Raw genomic sequence first — 15580 nt, 5'->3', positions numbered from 1 at the left:
GGGTAAAAGTATTAGTATCATTACCATTAAAAACAAGGTTTAATGGGCCTTAGTAAATAAAAAAAAGTGAGAAAAGGAAAATTCATAGAGTGTGTCATTTTATTATGGTAAAATAGTATTTTGATGGGGAAGGCAAACAGAAGAAAGGATGTGTTAGTTGTTATAAGTCAGAGTGAAGACACAAGTTTGGATGAATCTGAGTTTGACATTCTCCAAATTAGATTGGACAATGGGGAACTAATCAGAAATTTGGATAAATTACTGAGTTACTTTCTAGAAGCAAATTAAAATGACCTGAAAATGTCACATTGAGCTATATGTGGGAACAAACTAGCAAATACAGAAGTAATTGTGCATGATATAGTTGTTATCATATTGTTCCAATTAAGCAGCATCTGTACAGACTCAATCCATTAAAGTTGGCACAAGTTTCAAAAGAGATTAAAAGGATGCTTCGGAGTAATATCATTGAAGTGAGTTCTAGTGATTGGATCTTATTATGATGGTACCAAAACCAGATGGTACACAAGGATTATGTGTGGACTATAGAAAAGTCAGTGTGGTTACAATGTGAGGGCAGTACGGTGGCACAGTGGTTAGCACTGCTGCCTCATAGTGCCAGGGACCTGGGTTCAATTCCTGACTTGAGTCACTGTCTGTGTGGAATTTGCACGTTCTCCCTGTATCTGCATGGGTTTCTTCTGGGAGCTTCAGTTTCTTCCCACAATCCAAAGATATGCAGGTTAGGTGGATTGGCCATGCTAAATTGCCCCTCAGTATCAGGGGAACTGGCTAGGGTAAATGCATGGGATTATGGGGATAGGGCCTGGGTGGGATTGTGGTTGGTGCAGATGCATGGGCCAAATTGCCTCCTTCTGCGCAGTAGGGTTTTATGGTTTTATGATTGTATCCCATACTTCGATTGAAAGACTGTATTGAAAAGATGGGACCAACAAATTCCATTCTCAAACTTGACTTATTTTAAGGATACATGCAAGTACCTTTATCAGAAAGAGCGGAGGAAGTTTTGTGATGCCAAATAGTTTTTATCAGTTTGAAGTCAGGCCCTTTGGAGTGAAAAATATGCTAGCAACATTCCAAAGACTAATTAACAAGGTCATTTCTGGACTAAATCTTAATCAGATGTGGATAGATCATTTAGACCATAAGACCATAAGACATAGGAGCAGATTTAGGTGACTCAGCCCATCGAGGAATTAAAGGAATTGTTTGTTTGACTTGGTATTAATTGTGGCTAAGAATGAATTTGCAAAAACCCAAGGCACATTTTTAGGCCATACAGTTTGGACATGGACAGATGACCCTACAGAATGTGAAAACAAAATTACTGGGGAGTTCCAAATACCGTCAATGGGAAGAGAAGTGTTGTGATTCCGATGCATGAGTGGTTTCTATAGGAAATTCATGCCAAAGTTTCGCAGTGCGGTTGCTCCACTGACTGGCCTGCTGAAAAAGCACAGGAAATTTCTATGGATGTCTGAATGTCAGGAGGCATTTGACAATCTGAATATTGTGTTAGGCACCACACCAGTTTCGGTGACACCAAATTATGCAAAGCAATTAAAGGTGGTCATTGATGCGAATGAATGAAGGGTTGGTCATATAAGGAGCAGTTGAGGCAACTGGGAGTTTAGAAGGATGAGGAGGAACCGAGAGGCCTAGATAGAATGGATGTGAAGAGGATGTTTTCACCAGAGGGAGAGACTAGAACTCGAGGACACAACCTCAGCGTGAAGGGACGTTCCTTTAAAACTGAAATGAAGAGGAATTTCTTCAGCCGGAAGGTGGTGAATCTGTGGGACTCGTTGCCTCAGAGGACTATGGAGGCCAGGTCATTGCGTGTCTTTAAGACAGAAATAGATACGGTCTTGATCAATAAGGGGATCAGAAGTTATGGGGAGAAAGTAGGAGAATGGGGATGAGAATCATACCAGCCATGATTGAATGACTCGATAGGCCAAATGACCTAAATCGACTCCTACATCTTATGGTCTTATGATGTGGGTGTTGGTGCTGCAATGTTACAATAAGATGATGGAAGGATGGAAAGACCTGTTGGTTATTTTTTCCAGAAATATAATACTCATCAAAAGAAATATTTGATCAACAAGAAGAAGACTTTGAGTTTACTGTTGGCACTGTGACATTTTAACATTTATGTTGTCATCACTTCATCAGAGACAACTGTTTACACTGATTGCATTCCACTGAAGTTTATGGAGAAGTTTAAAAATAAAAAATTGATGTTTAAATTGAGTTTATTAATATTGGCATTTAATTTGAAGATCTTAGGGCAAGAAGGGACAATGTGATTGAAGATGCTTTATTATTTCTTTGATGTGAAAGGAGAGAATATTCAGCACTGGAGAAGAAAGACTGAACTGGACTACATATTGCTAAATTTGATGTGGTACTAATAGTGTGGCAAAATTAGAGGTTTTTGGAAAAGGAAGACACCTTTTCAGATTGTTGGTTCATTTTTAGAGGGCCAGCTGTGATAATAGTGTGCCATTCATTATTTTACGGCAAAGGGAAATGTATTAAAATTCAGCTTTTTTCTATAGGCAGTCAGTAGTCTGGGGGGGAATGCAGCTTAGATGCCAGGGGAAAGACAATTACTCATTTTAGCCTTGGAATATTTACTTAGGAGAGAACTAATAGACTTTTATTTAAAAATGAAGATTTCAACTGGTGATTTTGATTAGGTTGATTGACATGGTCATATGAAAATGTAGTTAATGGGAGGAGCTATGTTTGTAGCAGAGTAAAAAACAGCTTTCAGTTCTGGCTGGGGTTTGTTTTGAGGACAGAGGTTTTCTACAAGCTGCTCTCTCTCCACAAAAATCGCTTTGAAAGCTTCATGTCTATGTGCACTTGTTATAGCAAGTATGCTTGTGGTTGCTAATTGTATTTGAAGTGGAGTTTTAAGGCTAAGAGAATGTTGCTTATTTGGAACTGAAACAGTAACAAGTTAGAAATTGAAGAAGTTTCTTTTCATTTAAAACAAAATTGTTCAACTGTTAATGGTTAAGCTGCTTCCTTTGTTTGAGTTATATTGAACTGTAATGAACAAAGCTTGTTTTGATATGGGGTCCCAAATTTGTCAACAGAATTAGTCCTGGAGGATCTTTCCTCACATTTATGTCAAAATAGAAACATTGTTAGAGTTGAATGTGACATGGGATTCTGGTCCAGAATTCCTCAGGAAAGAAACACCTTGGGTTGTTTCATTACATTAAAAGTGCTATATAAATACAATTTGTTGCTTTTCTGTTGGTTGTAAAGTTTCTCTCTCCCTTAGTCCTGAATTTACTCTGTGTCCTCCAGCTCCAATGGCCTCTTCAAGCCCATCTTGTCCACAAGACTCATCTCCTGCTTCCACAGCCCTATTCCCCCTGAAGTTCTAAACCACCCATGTTCTCTGCTGGTTCACATGTTGGCTGGCATTGTTAGAAACCATAGAATCCCTACAGTGCAGAAGGAGGCCATTCGACCCTTTGAGTCTGCACTGACAACAATCTCACCCAGGTCCCATTCCTGTAACACCACATATTTACTCCACTACTCTCTCTAACCTATGCATCCCAGCATACTAATGGGCAATTTAGCATGGTGACTGCACCTAAGCTGCACATCTTTGGGATGTGGGAAGAAACTGGAGCACCCGGAGGAATCCCATGCAGAAATGGGGAGAATGTGCAGATTCCACATAGACAGTGACCCAAGTCGGGAATCAAACCCAGGTCCTCGAGGCTGTGAGGCAGCAGTGCTAACCACCGTGCCACCGTATCATGTTAATGGCTCTCCAAATCTCCCATTATCATCTATCTCCTTAAAAGTCAATTCAACCCTCTTTGAAAACTACTGCCCCATCTCCAGTCGGTTTTGCCTCCCCAAAGTCCTTAAATGTGTTGTCGCCTCCCAAGTGCATGCCCAGATCTTCATTTTGAGTGTCTCCAGTCAAGTTTCTGCCCTCTCACAACCCTTATCAAAGTCACTTGTGACTTTCCTCTGGGTGCTCCGGTTTCCTCCCACAATCTGAAAGACGTGCTGGTTAGGTGCATTGGCCATGTTAAATTCTCCCTCAGTGTATCCTAAGTAGCACCAGAGTGTGGCAACAAGGGGATTTTCACAGTGACTTCATTGCAATGTTAATATGCCTGTGCTAAAGACAAATTTTCCTTTCTCGTCCTTCTCAACCTGTCTGGAGTTTTTGATCCACTTGACCACATAACCTTCCAATATGCCTCTCCACCATTCTCTAACTGGCTGGGCTGCGTTTGCTGGTTACTTTCTTATTTGTTTAATTATCACCAGAGAAATGGTTTCTCTTCCTGCTCTTGCATTATCTTTGGTGTAAGCCAATGCTCCATCATTGCCCCCCACCTTCTTTTTTAGCAACATCATCCAAAAGTGTAGTGTTCTGGCAACACCCAGCTCTCCCTCACCTAATCCTCCGTGAGTGGTTAGCACTGCTGCCTTCCAGTGCCAGGGATCGGGTTCGATTCCCGGCTCGATTCATTGTCTGTACGGAGTCTGCACGTTCTCCCCGTGTTGGTGTGGGTTTCCTCCGAGTGCTCCGGTTTCCTCCCACAGTCTGAAAGACGTGCTGGTTAGGTTCATTGGGCCAAGCTAAATTCTCCCTCAGTGTGCCCGAACGGGCACCAGAGTGTGGCGACTAGGGGATTTTCACAGTAACTTCATTGCAGTGCTAATGTAAGCCAACTTGTGACACTAATAAATAGATTACCGGAACGCTTGCCTGAAATCCAATTCCACATGAACAGAAATATCCTCCAATTAATTATTGGAATGTCCAAGGCAAAAGAAATTTGGCATGTGAGCTATGACTCTCACCAATTTTTACAGATGCTTCATAGAAAGCATTCTTTCTGGTTGAATGATAGCTTGGTACGGCTGCTGCTCTAACCAAGGCTGCAAGGAACTACAAAACGTCATGAACGTAGCCCAGCCCATCATGCAACCAGCCTTCCATCCATTGACTCTGTCCATACTTCCTGCAGCCTTGGCAAAGCCGCCAGTATAATTAGAGACCCACTCACCCTGGACATTCTCTCTTCCACCTTCTTCCATCAGAACATAAGAACATAAGAAATAGGAGCAGGAGTAGGCCAACTAGCCCTTCGAGCCTGCTCCGCCATTCAATAAGATCATGGCTGATCTGTCGTGGCTCAGTTCCACATTCCCGCCCTCTCCCCATAACCCTTAATCCCCTCTCTCATCAAAAACCCATCAACCCGCGTCCTAAAAATATTTAGCGAGGTAGCCTCCACCACTTCAACGGGCAGAGAATTCCAGAGATTCACCACCCTTTGAGTGAAGAAGTTCCTCCTCAACTCTGTTCTAAACCGCCCCCCCTTTATCTTGAGGCTATGCCACCTAGTCCTACTATCCTTTCTGAGCGGGAAGAGTCTCTCCACCTCTATCCTATCCATCCCATTCATCATCTTATACGTCTCAATGAGATCTCCCCTCATTCTTCTAAACTCTAACGAGTACAAGCCTAATCTATTCAGCCTCTCCTCATAGCTCAACCCCCTCAACTCTGGAATCAGCCTAGTAAACCTCCTCTGCACTCCCTCCAAGGCTAAAATATCCTTGCGCAGGTGCGGCGCCCAAAACTGCACACAGTACTCCAGCTGCGGCCTCACCAATGCCCTATACAGCCGCAGCAAGACCTCCCTACTTTTATATTCAATCCCCCTCGCGATGAAAGCCAGCATCCCATTCGCCTTCCTGACCACCTGCTGCACCTGCAAGCTGGGTTTTTGCGACTCATGCACAAGGACCCCTAGGTCCCTCTGCACCGTCGCCTGCTGCAGTTTTTCTCCACGTAAGTAATAATCCTTCCTACCATTATTCCTACCAAAGTGGACCATCTCGCACTTGCCAACATTAAATTCCATTTGCCATTTCCTGGCCCATTCGCCCAGCCTATCTAGATCCTTCTGTAGACTCTCCCCATCCTCCGCACAATTTGCTTTTCCACCAATTTTGGTGTCATCAGCAAATTTCGACACCCTATACTCGGTTCCCTCCTCCAGATCATCTATATAAATGGTAAATAGCTGAGGCCCCAGCACTGACCCCTGGGGCACTCCACTAGTCACCATCCGCCAATCCGAATAGCACCCATTGACCCCCACTCTCTGCCTCCTATTTGACAACCAGTCCTCTATTAGGAATGAGATATAAAAGTCTGAGGTCATGTACCAACCGATTCAAGAACTGCTTTTTCCCTGCTGCCATCAACCGAGTGAATGGACCTACCTTGCATTAAGTTGATCTTTCTCTACACCCTAGCTATTACCGTAACAGTATATCTCTCTCATTCCCTTCTCCATGAATGATATACTCTGTCTGTATAGCGTGCAAGAAGCAATACTTTCCACTGTATAATAATACATGAGATAATAATAAATCAAATCAAATCAAATTCATAGAATCATAGAACCCTACAGTACAGAAAGAGACCCTTCGGCCCATCGAGTCTGCACCGAACACAATCCCACCCAGGCACTACCCCCGTATCCCTACATGTTATACCCACTAATCCTTCTAACCTACACATCCCTGGACACTAAGGGGCAATTTTAGCATGGCCAATCAACCTAACCCGCACATCTTTGGACCGTGGGGGGAAACCAGAGTACCTGGAAGAAACCCACGCAGACATGAGGAGAATGTGCAAACTCCACACAGACAGTGACCTGAGCTTTGATCAAGGCCATTTTCTTCGGTAGCTGTTATTAAACATTCTTTGGCCCTCATCTCAAAAACACATCTGCTAATTTTAATGCATTTGACTAGAGGATGTTGGTGCTTCTGGAATAGCTCTGGGCGGGGTATCGCATTATGTAACGTTTGATGCCCCTTATTCTTGCCAACGTGCATGCCAGTTTATGTCTTTTGATGATCGCTAATTCTGAATTCAGAGGGAAAGCTGGGGCACCACTGTGTGTTGTCACTGTAACAAGCCCAAGCAAAGCAAACGCACTGACTCATATATCACTCCAACGCAGTTCAGATAGCGGATAATTAGCCCCTCCAGAGGCTGAGGCTGTTCAGGTTTTGACGGGGGGAGGGGGGAAATACAGACAGAATCCAGGTGCTTCGAGCCACCAATGACATAACTGTGGGAAAAACTGCACCGTACCAGCAACTGCAGGTAGTGTCATTAGCCCAGGCACCCTCAGGACATGGCCAGTCAAGTCGGGAGAAATGTAAGTACTCAGTATCGGCACCTACACTAATTAAACTGGAGTCGCTGTTCTCATTATTTAAACATTACCCTGACAAAGCCATCACGGAGAAGCTAACGGCTACCAGGAAGGTTTTCAGATCTTTCTCAAAGACCTCGGGTCCTCACAGAAATATAACAGCAACTGAAAAAAGCAGGATAAGGTACTGCAGTTGAAGGATGTGGAATGAGTGGCATTGCTGGATTACTTAATCCCTCTTCCACATGGGGCCACTGAGTTAGGAAGTAGTTCGTTTATTCGTCACAAATAAGGCTTATATTAACGCTGAAATGAAGTTACTGTGAAATTCCCCGAGTTGCCACACTCCGGCGCCTGTTCGGGTCAATGTAGAAATATAGATGGAGTCAATGGTTGGGAGGTTGGTTTATTACTTGAATGGTTGTTGTTGAATACCACATGAAAATTAGACAGCGACATTAGGGAAACAGGAGCCCCAATTTTACTGGCACACAGAACAGAGGCTCAGATTTCCTCATTGGTCTCGAGCACGATCTTACGAGCCTCGGAGGGGTGTGCCGGTAAAATTCTGGCCATAAACTCCAGTACTGGTTTAAATCCCAACATGTACCTCTAGACTTGACTATTTCAATACACATCTGGCTGGTCTCCTTTTCTCGAGGTTGCAGAATAAATCTCCCTCTGCTCTGGGACCGATTCCTTTCGCTCCACTATCTGGCAGTCATTTCTTTCGCAAGCTCTGAATTTCCCTCCCTGAAACTCTCTTGGTCTGTTGATCCCGCTCCTTACCATCATTCGATTTATTATTGTCATTTTACGATGTAGTGATGATATTTGATGCTACCAACTTCCGAACCCAAATCTTTGTATTGTTTCTTGCACCCAACACAGACAAAGCATACCGTACATAGAGAAGGAGAGTGTGCACAATGTTGTGTTTCAGTCATAGCTAAAATGCAGAGAAAGATCAGAATTAAAGCCTTGCTCAAGATTTTAAAAGAGTTAGAGTTCTAAAAGCATTGAACTAGAGTAAAAGATAGAATTAGCTGGTCACAGCTTGCAAGAAGTCACCACATTCCAGCATCATCTTGGATTATTCCATAAATAGCCCTTAAAATCTCTCACTTTTAATTTGATTTGATTTATTATTGTCACATGTATCAGCATACAGTGAAAAGTATTGCCTATTGTGTGCTATATAGACACAACATATTGTTCATAGAGAAGGAGAAAGTGCAGAATGAAGTGTTACAGTCATAGCGAGGGTGCAGAGAAAGATCAACTGAATGTGAAGTAGATCCATTCAAATGTCTGATGGCAACAGGGAAGGAGCTGTTCTTGACTCGGTTGGTACGTGTCCTCAGACTTTTGAATCTTTTTCCCGACGGAAGAAGATGGAAGGGAGAATGTCCAGGGGTGCGTGGCGTCCTTATTTATGCTGGCTACTTTTCTGAGGCAGTGGGAAGTGTAGATAATGTCAATGAGTGGGAGGTTGGTTTGAGTGATGGACTGGACTTTGTTCACAACACTCTATACTTCTTTGCAGTCTTAGACAGAGCAGGAGCCAAGCTGTGATACAACCGAAAATAATACTTTCTATGATCCTGCGCGCCAATATCTCTAGTTATGCAAACTTAAATATTCTCCGGTAATGTTTCTGTGAAGTGTCTGGGGACATTTTACGATGTGGGTGATGCTATATGATGCTACAAATTTCTGAACTCAAATCTTTGCTGTGTAAACATGCTTAAAAAGCATGCAATTAGAATTTTGTTCCACTTTGTGAGAAATGTTATACTCTTGACCAATCATTAGAAACTGGATTGACAATATTAACATTCATTTCATTTGTAGGTTACATATCAGCTAGTCCACGGCTGAATTTAAACCCAGGTGAAATATGAGAACAACACTCTCGCCCATTGGACTATGGTCATGATACAGGGGTGCACCTCCATCTAGTGGTGGCTTTTGTTACTGCATGGCAGCATCATGAAAAGTTTTTCCTCTGACTGTTTTCCTGACTGTGGGCTCGCTATAGTTGTTCAGGACAGGCTAGGGCTGGTGTCCCTCTTCTGAAATGGCTGTCAGAGCAGGACATTCGGGGCAGCAGAGAAATTCGCATTGCTGCAACTGCTGAAAAGGAGCAACTGTGATGCCCGGTGACAAAACATAGAATCCCTACAGTGCAGAAGGAGGCCATTCAGCCCATCGAGCCTTCACCAACAACAATCCCACTCAGGTCCTATCCCCATAACCACACGCTAATCCCCCAGCACTAAAGAGCAATCCAGCACAGCCAATCAACCTAACCCACATATCTTTGGACTCTGGGAAGAAACCAGAGCACTCAGAGGAATCTCACTTAGACGTGGGGAGAACGTGCAAACTCCACACAAACAGTCACCCGAGCCGGGAATCATACCCGGGTCCCTGGTGCTATGAGGCAACAGTGCTAATAACTGTGCCACTGTGCTTTGTTCATGTAACCTCGCCTCATCATCTAACCATTGAAATCTTGGTGACATCCTGATGAATTTGCAATTCCCCTTCCAAGATTAATAAAGCTAAAGTGTGGTACCCAAAACTGTACTCCAGATGTGTTCTAAATAGGAGCTTTGTATTGCTTTCTGTAGTGAATCTTCTTCCCTTTTATATTCTGGACCTGTAGTTGTCAAGGTTAAAGTTCGATTAGTCTTTTGGATTACTTTTTGCATCTAGTTCTTGTGATTCTGTGATCTCTAAAATCTCTCTGGACCTCCATTAATCCTAATTTTCATGATTGAATTAATAATTGGAGCAGGAGCTGGGGCTGAAGGATGGGAAGCTGCTGATTACTGACTCAGAGGTTACTGAGCTAATTGCCCTTTTTTGAGAAGTCTAGGGGCCCAGATTTTAAGGGTTTGGTATTTAGATAAAGAATACTTCTCGAGTAGCTACAAAAGCTACAAAAGATCATGAATTTAGCCCAATCCATCGTCAAAACCAGCCTCCCACCCATTCACTCTGACTACACTTCCTGCTGCCTTGGCAAAGCAGCCGGCAAAACCAAGGACTCCACGCAACCCGCACATTCTCTCTTCCACCTTCTTCCATTGGGAAAAAGATGCAGAAGTCTGAGGTCACGTATGAACCAAGTCAAGAACAGATTCTTCCCTGTTGCTGTCAGATTTTTGAATGGGCCAACCTCCCGTTAAGTTGATCTTTCTCTACACCCTAGCTATGCCTGTAACAATATATTCCCCAGCTAATACATGTGACACTAATAAATCAAATCAAATCAACTCAAATCAAACTTTGTAAAGTTGCATAACCAACCCTGGACAGTGAGACATCTCAGGGGATATTTGTGGCATCCATGCTCAATGATGAGCAACAAAGGACTGCAAATAAGAACCATGAGACAGACTTGAAGCTTTTTATTCTTGGAACTTGAAAGACTTAAGTAAGTCTCCTCTTTCACTGATCATCTGCACTAATGCTTAGCCGTGTTAGGGCCAAACAGTGGCTCAGTGGTTAGCACTGCTGCCTCACAGCACCAGGGTCCCGGGTTCAATTCTGGCCTCGGGTGACTGACTTGGTGGAATTTGCACATTCTCCCCATGTCTTCGTGGGCTTCCTCCCATTGGCCAAAGATGTGCAGCTTAGGTGGATTGACCTTGCTAAATTACCCCTTAGTGTCCCAAGATATGGAACCTCAATGAATTAGGCATGGTAAATGGGTTACAGCAAGAGGGTTTGGGTAAATTACTCTGCCAGAGAATTGGTGCAGACTTGATAGCCTGAATGGCCTCTTCTGTTGGGATTTCATGAGAGTGATTCAAATATTCACTATTACTTCACCCCAGTAATACAAATTTGAAGCTTATTTATCAGTGTCCCAAGTGGGCTTACATTCACACTGCAATGAAGTTACTGTGAAAAATCTCCCCCCCCAGTCGCCACACTCCGGCACCTGTTTGGGTACACTGAGGGAGAATTTAGCATGGCCAATGCACCTAATCAGTACGTCTTTGGACTGTGGGAGGAAAACAGGCCACCCGGAGAAAACCCACACAGACACAGAGAGAATGTGTAAACTCCACACAGACAGTGACCCAAGCCGGGAATCGAACCCAGGTCCCTGGTGCAGTGAGGCAGCAGTGCTAACCACTGTGCTGCCTCATTCAGAAAACTGAAATTATTTTACTATATCTACCACATAGACTCTCAAGCTCATGTTGCTTCAAGTCTGCTCCCTACAGCTCTCCCTCTTCAATTTGGAGCCCATTGCTCTGCACCATTGTCTCAACTTTACTTCACACGAGGTCTTTAGTTTAGAAAGGTGTCATGGGTCAGCACAGACTTAAGAACATAAGAAATAGGAGCAGGAGTAGGCCATCTAGCCCTTTGAGCCTGCCCCGCCATTCAATAAGATCATGGCTGATCTGTTGTGGCTCAGTTCCACTTTCCCGCCCTCTCCCCATAACCCTTAATCCCCTCTCTTATCAAGAACCCATCAACCCGCTTCTTAAAAATATTTAGCGAGGCAGCCTCCACCACTTCAACGGGCAGAGAATTCCAGAGATTCACCACCCTTTGAGTGAAGAAGTTCCTCCTCAACTCCGTTCTAAACCGCCTCCCCTTTATCTTGAGGCTGTGCCCCCTAGTCCTACTGTCTTTTTTGAGCGGGAAGAGTCTCTCCATCTCTATCCTATCCATCCCATTCATCATCTTATACGTCTCAATGAGATCTCCCCTCATTCTTCTAAACTCTAACGAGTACAAGCCTAGTTTATTCAGCCTCTCCTCATAGCTCAATCCCCTCAACTCCGGTATCAGCCTAGTAAACCTCCTCTGCACTCCCTCCAGGGCCAAAATATCCTTGCGCAGGTGCGGCGCCCAAAACTGCACACAGTACTCCAGCTGCGGCCTCACCAATGCCCTATACAGCTGCAGCAAGACCTCCCTACTTTTATATTCAATCCCCCTCGCTATGAAGGCCAGCATCCCATTCGCCTTCCTGACCACCTGCTGCACCTGCAAGCTGGGTTTTTGCAACTCATGCACAAGGACCCCGAGGTCCCTCTGCACCGTCGCCTGCTGCAGTTTTTCGCCACGTAAGTAATAGTCCTTCCTACCATTCTTCCTACCAAAGTGAACCACCTCACACTTGCCAACATTAAATTCCATTTGCCATTTCCTGGCCCATTCGCCCAGCCTATCTAGATCAGGGCCTGTTCCTGTACTATATTGATCTCTGCTCTAACAGGATTTGCTTCAGATCTCTGCCCTTTTTCCTTAGTTGGGATTGTCTGTTTGGACCTCTCTCTGTCCCATTCATTTGTTTGGGACATGCCTCTTGGTTTGGGACCTTCCTCCCATCCCTCTCCTGCACCCTGCTCCCTGGGACATACTCTTTGCAATGACATTCATTTCCAAGCCACCTGGCCTTAGCTGTGGTGCTGCTTCACTTTTCCTCCTTCTCCTCTGCACAACTCCCCAGGGTCTGTTCCAAGCCTAAAGAAGGTCAAAATGATTAACTGTGGCCAGCACATACATGGAAACAATGAACTGTGCATGTGTGGCCGGCTCCTGACTGGCACGTGGGCTCGAGTCCCACTGGCAACTGTCGTTCCTGGCTTCCGAACTCCTGATCTCCGACTACCAATGGAAGTAAATATCAGAGTTAATCGCAAGCAGTAACACCTCTGTGTCAGTGGGTAAAGGATTCCAATCCTGCTCTCAAGAGTTGAGGATAAAATTTAGGTTAACACTCCAGAATAATACAGGGTACTGTACTGACTCGGGTTCAATTATGGCATCAGGTCACTATCTGTGTGGGGTTGCACATTCTCTCCGTCTCTGCATGGGTTTCCTCTGGGTGCTCTGGTTTCCTCCCACAGTCCAAAGATGTGCAGGTTAAGTGGATTGGTCATGCTAAATTTTCCCTTAGTGTCAGGAGAACTAGGGGTAAATAGGTGGGGTTAAAGGGAGAGGGCCTGAGTCACATTGTGATTCATGCAGGCTTGATGGGCCAAATAGCCTCCTTCTGCATTGTAGGGATTCTATGATTCTAAACTGGTGACCTTATCTGAGGAAGGATGACTTTGCTATAGAGGGAGTGCAGCGAAGATTTACTAGGCTGAATCCTGGGATGGCAGATCTGTCATATGAGGGTAGACCAAGTTGATTAGGATTACATTCACTGGAGTTCAGAAGAGTGAGAGGGGATTTCATAGAAACTTATAAAATTCTAACAGGATTAGACAGGGTAGATTCAGAAAGAATGTTCCCAATGGTGAGGGAGTCCAGAACTAGGGGTCATAGTTTGAGGATAAGGGCTAAATCTTTTATGGCTGAGGTGAGGAGAAATTTCTTCACCCAGAGGGTGGTCAATCTATGGAATTCACCACCACAGAAAGTAGTTGAGGCCAAAATGTTGTGTGATTTCAAGAAGAAATTAGGTATTGCTCCTGGGGCAAAAGGGATTAAGGGAAATGGGGTGAAATGTATATTAGGTTGTTGAATTCGATGATCAGCCATGATCAAAATGAAAGGTGGGGCAGGCTCGAAAGGCCAAATGGCCTACTCCTGCTTCTAATTTCTATGTTTCTATGTATTGAGGGAGTGTTACACTGTCAAAGGCACTGTCTTTCAGGTGACACTTTAAACCAAGGTCTGGTCTCCCAACTCGGGTGAACATCAAAGATCCCATGGCATCATATCACAGAAGAACAAAAGAATCTCGGCCAATAATTATCCCTCGATCAATATCACTAAAGCAGGTTATAGGTCATTATCACACTGCTGTTGTTGGGATCTTCCTGTGCATAATTGCATGCTATTTTCCCTACATTACAGGAGTACTTTTCAGCAGTATATCATCGGCTGTAAAGCGCTGACATGACAAATAGGATCAGAACCTTCCACACACCTGATGAAGGAACAGCGTTTCCAAAAGCCTGTGGGTTTACTATCAGATAAACTGGTTGGACTTGAACCTGGTGTTGTGAGACTTCTTACTGTGTTTACCCTAGTCCATCGCCGGCATTTCCACGTCATGGGTAATAGTAGCAGCAGTGGGAAATGGTCTTTAATTAAGCACTAATTGCTCATCTTCTGGGCCTCAGTTGATGGTTAGAGTTGGAAGGTGGCCCCTGGGTGCCTCTGTCACCAACTTAATCAGAGTGGAGATGGAAAAGTGGCATCATTACCATCTACCACACACTCACCCAATTAAATTGCACACACGACCTCCACATTCCACCACCCCCCCCCCACACACACCGCCACACACACGACATGCACACACAGCCACACAACACACACATACATACACTGACACATGCACAACACACATGACACATACACACACCACACACACAACACACACACACACATACACCGACACATGCACAACACACAAACACCCCGACACACACACACACACACACACACGCACACACACCCTGCCCAAAGTTGATTTGATGTTAAATTGTCAGAAGCAAAGAACAGGGTATTAAACTTATTAATGTCAGTATCAACAGGAAAACAAATAGTGGATAAAAGCAAATTACTGCAGATTCTAGAATCTGAAACCAAAAGAGAAAATCTCAGCAGGTCTGGCAGAAAAGCTTTGACAAAGGGTCATCTGGACTCAAAACATCAGCTCTTGTCTCTACTTATAGAAGCTGCCAGTCTTACTGAGAGTTTCCAGCATTTTCTCTTTTGTTAGAAAAAAAAAGTCATGGCAGAGGGACAGATCCGTTATGCATGTTGGGGTATAGCCTCTTTAAGGAAATGGGTCATGTGAGCTGGCTGGGAACCACCCTGAGTGGACAGTCAACGTTTGGAGGGTGGAACCATTAGACTGAATAAAGGTCTGTGTTCCCTGACTCCTGGCTGTGGAGTCATTCTTGAGGAGACACCTCAGTATTAGGAGATTTAACACCATCCACCAGCCTACTGCCTCCACAAGGTGGCAAACCCGCCTCAGCCTTTCAGAGTGGATGATGAGATTTAATTCCAATCAGATGACTTGCTACCTGTACCCATGCTTGTCATTGGGCTTCCAGGTTCCTGTGAGGGAATGGGGGGGGAATTCCTCGGAAATCCTGGTATGGAGCAGATGCCCTGCGTCTGAGAGTTGCTGGCCAATCAGGAGCCAACAGCCCTGTAATAAGTCCACGGAAGTAAAAGCCCCATCACCAAGTTACTTTATTTACACCATACATCTGTACACAGCCAGCTTTCTAGCTGCTCCCTGCTGAATGCAGGCTGGGACTCTGACACACCTGCTTTAAATAAGGAGCATGAGGCTCCCTGATCTAAACATC

General features: G+C 44.3%; 1 protein-coding gene and 1 long non-coding RNA gene across 2 annotated transcripts in view; one reads left to right on the top strand and one right to left on the bottom strand.

Annotated features, from left to right (window-relative positions):
- The window catches only part of LOC145350299 (contactin-associated protein-like 5), a 644548-nt gene that overhangs the window by 103835 nt on the left and 525133 nt on the right, over positions 1-15580 (bottom strand). The gene's annotated exons all lie outside the window — the stretch shown is intronic.
- The window catches only part of LOC145350300 (uncharacterized), a 41781-nt gene continuing 33307 nt past the window's right edge, over positions 7107-15580 (top strand). Inside the window, exon 1 of the long non-coding RNA XR_013888173.1 lies at positions 7107-7265. This is a non-coding gene — a long non-coding RNA (uncharacterized LOC145350300). The remainder of the gene's footprint in view (positions 7266-15580) is intronic.

The sequence above is a fragment of the Carcharhinus amblyrhynchos genome, chromosome 11 (genome assembly GCF_965287045.1).
Source record: "Carcharhinus amblyrhynchos chromosome 11, sCarAmb.v2.hapA, whole genome shotgun sequence".
Classification (NCBI taxonomy): Eukaryota; Metazoa; Chordata; class Chondrichthyes; order Carcharhiniformes; family Carcharhinidae; genus Carcharhinus; species Carcharhinus amblyrhynchos.
Note: the sequence above shows the minus strand (reverse complement) of the source record. Positions and strands in the feature narration are given on the sequence as shown.